Here is a 12,825-nt window from a genome sequence, read left to right as displayed (position 1 = left end):
TGCAAAACACATATTCTTTCATTTAACCTTAAAAACTACCATATGAGTGAGCACTGTTACCACAGTTTGACTAATGAGAATTTGAAGGGTTAAGTAACTCGCCAAGGTCACAAATTTTAGGAAATGGTGGAGTCAGGATTGAAGGTCAGATCTGGCTTCAGAGTGTACAAGTTATCAATATCGAGAGTCATTTGTGTCAAACCCAAACAAAATAGAGTCAGGAGACTAAGAAGGGAGGATCCTTATGCACATACATATCTAGGATAAGAACTATTACAAAGACTCTGAAGGGCTCTTACCCACATGTGCCTATAACAAGAACTTTGCCAAGGACTTTCCAAATTGCAGCTTGCTACAGTCACAAGGACAGCTGGCCTGATGTACAAGAATACTTGCCTCATATACTGGCTTAGCTAATGAACTGGCATCAACTCCTGAGGTAAGCCCTGTAACCAATGTTCTCTTTGTTTCAAAACAACTTACCTGTACTCCTCCTTTTGCCTTTAAAAGCTTCCCCTGACCTCAGCCTCCCTGAATGCACCTATGGTTGCCATGGAATGCACATTATGCATTGCAATGCTTCTACTTATTCCCAAATAAGTTCATTATATTTGGAGAATCTCTGTTATTTTAGGTTGACAAGAGCTTGTACTCTTAAAAATTCATCTTCATCATTCTGTGAATAAGACACTCTTGAAGATTCTCAGAGGTAAACATTTTCTGGCACAGAGAAAACGCCTTAAAAAATGTATTGAATAAGTAATTTTTTTTTTTTTTTAAGACACAAGGTCTGGCTGTGTTGCCCAGGCTGGACTCAAACTCCGGGGCTCAAGCCATCCTTAACTATAGGTGTGCCACAGCATCCAACAAAAATTTTTCTTTATTAATTCCAAATAAGAGCCACAGGAAAGTTCACATTAAATTAACACAAAAATGTGAGAAAAATGAGGTTAAACATGGTAGAGATAGATGTTTGCTGGGGTAGTCAGGGAGGCAGCTTCTTATAAGAGGTGAGACTTGAGTCTAGAACTGAAAGAATAGTAGGGCTTACAGAACATTCCAGGCAGGGGGGAGAGAATGAATTACAGAAAAGCCATTGTGTGGTGATTCCATGGACTCTGGGTAGACAAAGTTTGCCCAGAGTAAGATCCTGGATAGGTGAAGTGCAAGATTAGGTTGAAGAGTCTGCAAGGAGAGAGTTTGGAGGGCCTTGAATACCAAGAAAAGGAGTTTGGACTTGGTTTCATGGTCAATTCAACGTTACAGGCTGGGCGCGGTGGCTCACGCCTGTAATCATAGCACTCTGGGATGCCGAAGTGGGCGGATTGTTTGAGCTCAGGAGTTCGAAACCAGCCTGAGCAAGAGGGAGACCCCGTCTCTACTAAAAATAGAAAGAAATTAATCGGACAACTAAAAATATATAAAAAAAATTAGCCAGGCATGGTGGCGCATGCCTGTAGTCCCAGCTACTCGGGAGGCTGAGGCAGAAGGATTGCTTGAGCCCAGGAGTTTGAGGTTGCTGTGAGCTAGGCTGACGCCACGGCACTCACTCTAGCCTGGGCAAAAGAGTGAGACTCTGTCTCAAAAAAAAAAAAAAAATAGTTACATAATTTTTTGAGAAAGGGGGAATATGTTCATAACATCATCAAATGTTAAAGTAAGACGAGGCTAGGCAGGATGGCTCATGTCTGCACTATAATCCCAGCACTTTGGGGAAAAGCCATGGTGGGAGGATTGCTAGAGGCCAAGGGTGGAGACCAGCCTGGGCAACATAGCAAGACCAAGTGTCTACAAAAAATTTAAAAAATTAACTGGGTGTGGTGGCGTGAGCCTATAGTCCTAGCTACCTGAAAGGCTGAGGCAGGAGGATCTCTTGACCCAGGAGTTCAAGGCTGTAGCAAGCTATGATTGTGCCACTGCACTACTCCAGCCTGGACCACAGAGCAAGACCCTCTCTCTCTAAAAAAAAAAAAGATATAGTAAAAACAGATGCAATGTTTGCAAGGTGATGCTTTGACATAATTGGTCTACACTTTTCTTTTTGCTGTCCTGCTGACTTGGGAAGCATTACCTTCTCCATTTTACCTAAGTAAATCCCAAACACTGTTAAGACCTGTTTAAATCTTAACAATGCTTTCAACAAGTTTAATGGGTCTCTATTTTCTGCAGGTATGGCTTCATTCTATTTGGTAATTTAAGTTACTGTATTATATAAAGCCATTTCCCTGAATAGTTCCTTAGTTCCTAAAAAGCAAGTACCATGCTGATAATGTGTATCTACTTACCGGGCCTAACAAGTGATGTTATTTCCTTTAAGACAAGCAAAGAAATTATAAAGTGCTAAGTGCATGATCCTACAACAAAAGTCTTTATATTGGAGTTGTTTTATATATATTCCTCATCTTGTGAGGACAAGGATACCATTTTACACATCTCCCCAGAGTCAATCACCATGTTTAACAAATACTTCATTTATTCAGTGAGTAAGATACCCAAAGATTGATTCTCTTACCTTGAATGTGTAGACTGTATTAGACAAAGTAAAACGCCTATCATCAAAGTTTAAATTAAAGAGACTGGATGAATGGCATTGTGGCATATTTTTCTCGAAGTCAACCTGTGACACCAAGAATGAAAATTTTAAAATGTATAGAGAAATCACCACTGTAGTTAGAGTCAAAAGACCCCGTCTGGGTCGCAAACTTTGGGCCAGTTAACCTGCACGGTGCCCGGGTTCTTCATCAGTTTCTTCCCAGTGTAAATGAGATAATGCGTAAACTAGTACCAGGAATATAGAGGGCAGATACTGCTAGATTAGTTTCTTCCCTCAGCTAAATGAGAAGAAAATAATGACTCCGATAGTTACACCTCCATGAATATTTTATGTTGCGTCAGTGGACACGGAAAATACAAGGAGGGATGAGAGAACGCGAAAGGAACGGGGCAAAAGGACAAGGGCTAAGCAGGTTTGACCAATGCTTTAATCAATATCTTCCTTCAAGTTCCTCTATCTTGGCTCTCGCTCTCCACCTAGTCCTCCAACCGCACCTGTCGGGCCGGATCTCCCACCTAGTTAGAGCCGGCTGCCCCCACCACGCGGCGTTTCATCTGCCGAGCCGGCCCCTCACACCGCACCTTTCCCAGGCTTTTTAAGCATCTCTCAACCAGTCGAAATTCACCTGCACAAAGTAGTGAGGTCAACCGCCGTCCCGCCCTGGAGCCCGCCTCCCTTGGGCCTGGCTCCCTGGCCCGCCCCACCCGCGCCACCATGGAGCCCCGCCCCGGGCGGGGAGGGTCGGGGCGAGGGGAGGGCCTGCCAGGTGAGGCGCGGTCACCCTGGGCCTCTCACTTCCGCCCAGGTGAGGGAGGGCCGACGCCGAGCCCGCCCGCTCCGGGCTCCCAGTGAGCCCTCACCGAACCAGGTAAAGCGTGGGGCCCCGGGGGAGAGGGGTCCCCGCGCCTCAAGGCCACAGGGAGCAGCTCCCCCGCCGGCTGCCCAGCCTGCCTTCCCTGGCCCCGTGCGCGCTCCGCCCGCCAGCCGGCCCGGAGGGGGTGGGGGCCGGAGGCGGAGGGCGCCGCAGGACACTCGCCAGGGCCACGGAGGGTATGGGCCGCGCCCGGCGTGCGCTCGCGCTGGCATCGGAGGCGGGGCGGGGGCGCCGTCCTCCTGCGTCTGGCCCGGGTGACCCCACCGTGGTCCCCGCCCCGCCGCGCAGGGCTTGCCGGAGGCCGCTGGCAGGGGAGCCGCCCAGCCTCGGCAGGCCTTCCCGGCCTCAAATCTCGGCCCTCTGGTGCTTGGTAGTGGCACGGATCAGATTTTGCACCCAGATCGGTGCCCACGCTTCGCCCCCTAGCTGTGCGGAGTCCTTCCCTCCGCCGGTGACCGTGGAACCAGTGAACAGGTGGTGCCCCGCCTTGGGAGCCCGAGAATGAGCGGGTGCCCAGACCCGGGCCGAGGGGGCGACTTGGGCCTGACTGGGTAGCGGCGCCTGATTGTCACGTAGCTGAGGTTCCCAAGACTGCGGTCAGCCCTGGGCTCTGCCAGCCTCACTAAGTAGTTAGGGAGCACTAGGCGGAAAGTGCGCTGGCCTCCAGCCTCTGGGAAAATTCCTGGATTCCTGCTTTAAATCAAGCTCAGGAAGGCATTTCCAGGTCACTTCCCAGCCTCCAAAAAGTGCCCCAGCCCTCCAGCACACCTCGCAGGCCATATTAGTCTTCCCTTGGGGTGTTTACTGGACACTTTGTCTCCAGGTGGCTCTTATAACTTTAGATTCGAATTTGTTGTTTCCTGGTTTGTCTCCGAGTTGGAGAGGGTGCTCCTTTCAGGGCCTTATTTCTCTAGGTTGTTTCTCTACGGCATTTATGGTCAGATCATTCGTAGGTGCTTAATAAGTGTTTCTTAAATGAGCGAAGAAGACTTCTGGAGACCTAGAAGAAAAATCTCAGTTCCACCAAGGATGACAGTACCACATTGTACGCTAGCTAAGCTCTTATTAGCTGCCAATCCGTGTGCACACATCTATTTTATTTTTGTGTGTGTGTGTGTGTGGCTGGCAAGTAGAGTCCTACACACCTTTCCACCACTCACCTGAAGAAGCTGCTTTGGATACCAGCTATTGTTTTGTCTCCCTTTCCAAACAGATACAGCTTGGTCTATAGCTGCACTACTCCATAACAAAGAGGCTTGCATACATCTATTTTAGAGGAAAGCTAGGGAAAAGTGAGGGTAAAAACTCAAATCTGTTCATTTTGCAGCATTAGAAAATGTTAGATGAGATACAGACTTTGATGTTTCCAGGCCCTTAACAGTGTTTAAGATGTCAACCAAGCTGGGTGTGGGGGCTCATTCCTGTAATCCCAGCACTTTTGTAGGCTGAGGCAGGAGGATTGCTTGAAGCCAGAAGTTTGAGACCAGTCTGGGCAACAGAGCAAGACCTCCAATTCTACAAAAAATTTAAAAAGTGGCCAGGTGTGTTGATGCATGCCTGTAGTCCCAGCTATGGGGATAATGAGGCAGGAGCATCACTGAAGCTCAAGAGTTCGAAGTTAAAGTGAGCTGTGTTCGTGCCACTGCACTCTAGCCTGGGTTACAGAGCAAGGCCCTGTCTCCAAAAAAAAAAGTTAACCAAAAAAATCAGACAAATATTTCCAAATATGTTAAATTTATTTGGGAATGAGAAAGGAGGATTATAACCCAAGATGCACAGCCATGGCAAACCAAATATGCATCTGAGGAGGGGAGGGTAAAGGATAGCTTTTATTGCCAAAAGGAGAAGTTCATTTAAACTGCTTGAAAACAGTTCATTGGTTTTGGAGATTCAAAACCAGAGTTAGCCTCAGTTCATTGGTGGAGATGCCATTATTGGGCAGGTGTTTTTTTGAGAGCATCTTACCTGAATTGCTGCAATCCTAAGGAATTTTTTGTGGGGTTATTTTAGAATGTCCTTGAGACAATTTTTATCTCAGACATGCAAGCATGAGCCTTCGCCCTTTGTGCTCTCCCAGCTCTAGTTTGGGTCTGATAAAAAGCGATTTCATCCTGGTATCTGCAACTTTGACAAAGATATTTAGAAAGTTAATAAATGTGGAAGTGGAAGGTACTTACAGATAGAATTTATAAAATAAGTTCTGAAGAGATTTGACCTTACTAGTTTACATCCTATTAGGGGTGAGAGGAAAAAACACAAACTGCTTTTCCTCTGCTCCCACACCGTTGACAATCAACACAGAAGACTTCTGTGACCAAATGTGTAGGAATTTCCCCCTACCAGTGAGCAAGCAGTTCTGCAGCGAAATTGGCTGGGTATCTTACAATTCAATTCCTCCAGGTAGAGAAAGCATCAGGTCCCACAGGTTGAGGGCTCAGTCCCACAAGACTTACTTCTGATGCCAGTCTCAAGCTCCAGGTTGTTTAACCTGTGCTTCTGACTGACTGGCTGTAAACTGGGGATATCACAACCCCCTCCTTGGGTTTGATTAATTTGTTAGAGTGGGCTGGGCACGGTGGCTCACACCTGTAATCCTAGCTTTCTGGGAGGCCGAGGTGGGAGGATAGCTGCAGCTCAGGGATTCAACACCAGCCTGAGCATAGTGAGACCCTGTCTCTAGAGACAAGAAACAAAAAAAAGACAAAAATCACAAAACCCAGCCAGGCGTTGTGGTGTGTGCCTATAGTCCCAGCTGCCTGAGAGGCTGAGGCAGAAGGATCAATCACAGCCCAGGACCTGGAGTTTGTGGTGATTACAATCACTGCACTCTACCCAGGGACACTGAGTGACACTCTGTCTCAACAACAACAACAAAAAATCTGTTAGAGTGGCTCACAGAACTCAGGGAAACACTTAGGTGTACTGGTTTATTATAAAGGATATTACAAAGGGTATACATGAAGAAACACACTGTTCTCCAGTAACTTCCCCATGTTCAGCTATCCAGAAGCTCTCTGTACCTGCTCCTCTTGGGCCTTTTATGGAGATTTCACTGGGTAGACATGATTGAAGAATGGAGTGTGGAAACCCAGGAAGGCCTGTCCAGATGCTTTCTGGCCTCTGTGTAGCATGCCTTCCTCCAGGGTATGGGCAAAACCCTTTGTGAAATGGGAGTCTTCTGACCAACAATCAGAAAAGGTAGGTCGGAGAATTTCTTGATAGCTAGCTCCAAGATAGAAAGGCAGGGAAAGTGTAGAGTCCTGTCTTGGGGAGAAAAAGGAGCAGCTGAAAGGAGGCAGAGAAGGTCAGGGAGAGAGATTTTGTTTCCTGAGGCCTGTAGCACCTCAACATTATAACAGAAGACTGTAACAAGGGCTATGGGAGTTATAAGCCAGGAACCATGGACGAAAACCAATATATGTATCTTACAATATCATAAGGGGTCACATAAAATAGGCTCGCCATCAGAAAATGAGTTTTGTTTAAAGTTGAAAAGAAATTGTATTAGGCTCTCATCTGTGTTTAACAATACCTTAATAAGTTTGAGGCGTGTGTTAGTGTTTCTATAACTGTAAAGCTAACATATTCATTGCAGAAAAATTGGAGAGAATTTTCAAAAAAGAAACTGAAAGCACACAGAAACCTTTCCACTCACTATTGAGAGATAATCACTAATAACATTGTGATATATTTTCTTTTAGTTGCATTTTTAAAGTTAAAAAGAGAAATCTGTATATTTTCTCATAGCAAATGTGCTTTTAGCATCTTGTAATTCTGAGACAGTGGCTCAGCATTTTCTAGTCCTTACAATTGCATTTTTACTTGACAGCAGTTAATAAAAATCTTTACACTGAATAGCCAAGCACAATTTACTTGCTTTGCTAAAGTTTAATAAAAATATATTAGATTGGAGAAGCCAAAAATGGTGTTTGTTTACTTAAGGCTTTGCTCACCTTTGATGCACAAATTTGTAAGTTTTTTGGGAAACAGGACTGTTTTCCTTTAATATTTGCATGACCATCGCAATGTTTTTTTCTTGTGGAGATTTGGATGCCTTTTTTAAAGCCTCCATTTTAGATTCTGGTAAAAATGGAGGCTCTGGCAAATGGGGAGAAATTTAGTTCCTGTGATACCCTTCCTTTTAGTCACTGGCATAGACTGATGCTCAAGATGTAGAGCACACTTATTTCTTGTGTTTGTACAGCTATGCAGCCTGTGGAGATTGGAGACATGGAAACAGGTCCACTCACCATGTAACACTTGGCAAGTCATTTGATTTTGATCCTCCAGAATCTGGTCCTATTTGTAGATGATCTACCTGATTGAGATTTGGGGAGGTTGAAAGGAAATATGTTCAAGAATGTGTCTTATAAACTATAAGCCGTTATTCTCCTATTCGTTGCTCCTCCACCCTGATATTTAATTCAGATAAAATTATGGAGTTATGTTCCTTTTTTTGGGAAGAATTCAAGTTTGTGAGTGTTCTCAATCTGATAGTTACTTTGATAAAAAGCATAGAGACTTTATGAGCTGATAAACAAAAGTCTTTTCTAAAGACACTGTAGGGATCTTTCTGAAAAGGTATAGGCTAAAACTTTGCCGTCAATACAGTAAACCATTTGAACACATGAACATTGGGCACTTGAGATGGGGTTAGTTGGGATTGAGATTTGCTGTAAATGTGAAATACACACAAGATTTTGAAGAGATTTAGTGTAAAAAAAAAAAAATCTAAGCTATCTTATTGGCCAGATGCAATGGCTCATGCCTGTAATCCTAGCGCTTTGAGAGGCTGAGGTGAGAAGATCACTTGAGGCTAGGAGTTCAAGACCAGCCTGGGTAACACAGTGAGACCCCATCTCTACAAAAAATAAAATTTAAAAAATCTTATTAATTTTTATATTATTTACATATTAAAATGATAATTTGTATATATTGGGCAGTGAATTATATTATTAAAGTTAATTTTACCTGTCTCTTTTTACCTTTTGTGAAGCTGCCAGAAAATTTTAAATTATATATGTGGCCCATACTATATTTCTGTTGGATGGCATTGGGTTAGGATTCAGTATGAGTAGTTTACCCTTAAAGGGGTTTAGTTTACTGAACCACTTACACACCTATATAAACTGACTTTTATTTTTTGGAGACAAAGTCTCTCTGTGTCACCCAAGCTAGAGTGCAGTGGCATCCTCGTAGCTCACTGCAACCTCCGACTCCTGGGCTCAAACAGTCCTACTGCCGCAGCCTCCCAAGTAGCTGGGACTCCAGGTGCATGCCACCATGTCCGGCTAGTTTTTTTCTATTTTTAGTAGAGATGGGTTCTCAGTCTTGCTTAGGCTGGTCTTGAACTCCAGAGCTCAAGTGATCCTCCCACCTTGGCCTCCCAGAGTGCTAGGAATACAGGCGTGAGCCACCATAATGGCCTATAAACTGACTTTTAAAACTCTAAATTACAGTCCTCTCCATAACTCCCTCCCTTGTACTCATTGCATTGGTGAAAAATTTTATTGTTTGGTCTTCTTGGAAATAACGATTAATATTTCTGAGAAGTGTGTGGTGGTTCACACCTGTAATCCTAGCACTTTGAGGCCAGGAGTTAGAGAAATTACTGTTATTAATTACATAGCAAAATCTCAGCTAAAATAATTTAATTATTAGCTTTTTTGAAGTCACAAATATCTCAAATCATTTTGGGATTGAAAAGAGATGTTAATAATAGATACCATTTGTTGAATGTGTACTGGGTGCTAGGCCAAATGCTCTGTAGTTTCTTATGTAGTCATTATGTAGTCCTTTCAACTATAAATGTGAGGTAATTTTTGTAACTCTTTTTTTTACAAACGAGAAAACTGAGGTTTAGGGAGTTTTAAACAATTGCGTATAAGAACACAGAGCTGGTCCCAGGGGTAGAACCCAGGACTCTATGATGTCAAAGCTCATAGGCTATAGAATCTCCCATATTTCAAGAATTAGTTATTGAATCAATTGGAAAAAAGTTGATTATTGAAGCAGATATTGAGTTCTAATCCTGTTTTTGCATTAGTGACCAATAGGAAATGACTTAAATTCTCATCAACAGGAGATTGGGTGAATAAAGTATGTATTCCTACAGTGGCATGTGTGTAGTTGTTACAGTGACTGTGGAGGACCTGTGCATATCATCGTGAATAAATCTTAAAGATGTAAAGTTGAGCTTAAAAAAGCAAGTTGCTAAAGAATAATATGTAGTATGATGTGATTTATATATGGTTTAAAAACCTGTAAAGCATTAATATTATAAACCAAAATAGTGTGTGTTTTAAGAATTTCAAATTTAAATTCTGTCTATATTGATTACATGCATTTGGGAAGCTGTGTTATGGTTAAAAGAAATTAGTGAAATTTTTTTTGAGATGAGCATTTTTGAGATGACCTACCCTAATGTAGGTCTTATTCTTCAAACCAAACCAGAGTCTTGCCCTTGCTTTGGCATTCTGCACACGTTGCCTGGTCTGGTAGATAGCTTTTAGGCCGGGGTCTACAGACTTTCAGGGACAGGTCAGTTTTTATTTCACATTGGCTCCTAGTTAATGGGCCTAGCTTTGATAATAGCGCTGGATAGGATTTCTGTGTAGTCTCCTTTGGAATTATTTTCTGAAGCTTCTAATGAAAGTCCAGGATAGAGTGTGGTAGGAGAGGGAGATGACTTAAATGAATGCTGAGGGTCAGGTTGATGAATGTTCCCTCTGTTTAAAATCTGAAATATTCTCCTCTAACTTTTAAAGTAGTTACCTGCTGAAAAAGTCATTAACGTCTGATCTCCCCCCACCATGAAATTAACTCCCCTCAGTAGCATCATCTATGTTTCTTTCCTGTTTTTACTTTTGCTATAGCACCCTGCCTTTTTAAAAAATTGTAGGGAGTTTTCTGCATCTGTAAAATGGAGATGATAATATATTGTTAGGAAGATAGATGAGATAATGTTATAGAGACTGGCTCTGCATTGTACATAGTAGGCATGAAGAAATAGTTGATTTAGTGGTAAATGAATAGTTTTTGGGAAAAGACCAGAAGGAAGGAGGGTGAACATTGGTGGGTAGGATGTCCAAAAGTTAGTTTGGCATTCCAAAAATGGCGTGACCATAATTTCTGGAGAGATGTTAAGGGCACACAGTCTGCAATGTGGGGAAAATTGAACAGAATTTTTGAGGTGGAAACTAATGATTAGTGAAGAATATGAATACCGAGGTCTTTTCAGTAGGGACTGGATACATGATCAGAGGTTCATAAGTGTGAAAATTGCTCAGATTTGTTTTTTTATTGCTCATTGGAGAAAACTGCCACCAACAGGAATTCAGAAGCAACAATACCATAAAGCAGGTTAACTTTGTTCATACAAAAGTGGTCAAGTTACAGGCAGAATATTGATATGCATTCATTAACTTTGAATAGTTCAATGAGAAAATTAATATTTAGGCAACTGACTTATTCTGAAAAACTGACTCAATTTTCAGTTCTGATTCAGAGTTTAACATGGTGCCTTTCAAGTTCAATTTCAACATTTTTTTAATGTTCAGTATCAGGTGGACTTAAACATAGTCTAGGCTTAGGCATATGGCCCCAATGTCAAGATTGTTATGGAATTTATATATCTGCTTCTAAAATTCCAGGGGTAGACTGTTTTGTCAGTGGTCAAAGATAGAGTATTTTCATTCCAAGGGGTTTAAAAAGGCCTTAGTCATTTGGTAGGAAGACAAGGCTAGGACATCTGACTTGAGTCTCCATTTGCATGGCAGCAAATGTATTTATCTGGAGTCCTGGTGGAGAGTCACTATTGCTCTTTGGCTGGGAGAGTGTCTTTTATTTAATCAGTAGCTCATAAATGCTGAGCTTTGAGGACAAAGGAATAATAATTAGACACATCCTGAGCTTTGCACTCCAAAGGAAGCAATAGAAAGTTAAAGCTGGTCATCGACTTTGATTTTTGAATAACTTCTGAAATCATGACCTTATTCACACTTGATAGCTCATTGATTCTTAAAACTACCTGGTTCAATGAGCTCTGGGAAATTCCCATTGGGGAGTTATGTGCATTCTAATTGTGATCTGCCCAATTCACATGTACAGTTAAAGGTTGAATACTTGTACTTTTCCAAAGAGATCGCCAGTGACTTTTTTCTCCCAAATTTTCAAGATAGACGTATCATATGTCTTGTTAAATCAGAGGGGGGTTATATTCTTGTGAGCTATGGAGGGTCTGTAAATGGTGTTTCTCAGGATTTTTAATTTGCCTAAATTCTTGATCTGAGGAGATTAATCTTTTCAGCAAGTTTCCTCCACTTAGAAAGTTAAATTTTTATCTCAGCATCAACTTTTTTCAAATATTCCATTAATTGGCGTTGGCTAAGATGGGTTTTAAAAAGCCACCATATTGTAATAATTTCCTTCAATTAAATCCTACAGTGAATCAGATCTGAAAAATTCATGGCACAAACTCTTGATCAATAATGGAGTGGAAGCTGCTGAGCATAATAATACAACTATGAAGACAGGGTACACTGTAGCATTTTAATGTCTCAGCTTCCCAGCACAGTGGCTCACACCTGTGATCCCAGCTACTCAGAAGGCTGAGGCGGAAGGATTGCTTGAGGACAGGAGTTCCAGACCAGCCTGGGCAACACAGTGAGACACTGTCTCCAAAAAAAGAAAAAAAAAATCTGGGCTATGACTGATTGTAGGTAGCCTATCTATGACAATTTAGACTCAGCTTTACCATGTCTTAAACGAACTTGCTATTCCCTTTTATAAACCCAGTTAGTTTCCTAACTAAATAGGTCAAAAGTGTTTGGCTGAAGATTTTCTATGGCTATAACATGAGTGAGACATAGGTTCCTTCTAGCCTAAGTGCTGCTTACTGGATATCAAGTTGTAGAGTTATTTGCATTTCTTCCTTCTCTTGTCATATAATCTTAGAACATTAGTCCCCTTCCCTAGATATTACCTAACACCATGGAATTGTAGGAATTTTCCAGGCCTGCTTTGTGAACATAGTTTAGCCTTATTAAATATGAGTCAAAGGGTTGGATGGCCATCGTTTCTACCCTTACCCCTTACTGGGGGATACTCTACTATAGTTTTCAAAATGTGCAGGATGATCCATTGGGAGGGTAGGAAGATGACAGTAAAGCTTTGCTTTTTAATTTTTACCTTACTCTTATGAAGTTTCTATTTTATGTTTTAAAACATTTATGTTATGTTAGTATAGTAGTATGTGTTTATAGTTATGAAAAATAAATTGAGGTGCATGCTTCTGCATATTTTTACTGATAGGAATGTGTGTTTAAAAAAGTTCAAAGACCACTAATCTATACTATTACCAGAATTACCTTTTTAAAATAGAAATCTGTCCTCAATA

This window comes from Propithecus coquereli, unplaced genomic scaffold (genome assembly GCF_000956105.1).
Source record: "Propithecus coquereli isolate 6110/MARCELLA unplaced genomic scaffold, Pcoq_1.0 Scaffold14, whole genome shotgun sequence".
Taxonomy (NCBI): Eukaryota; Metazoa; Chordata; class Mammalia; order Primates; family Indriidae; genus Propithecus; species Propithecus coquereli.
Note: the sequence above shows the minus strand (reverse complement) of the source record.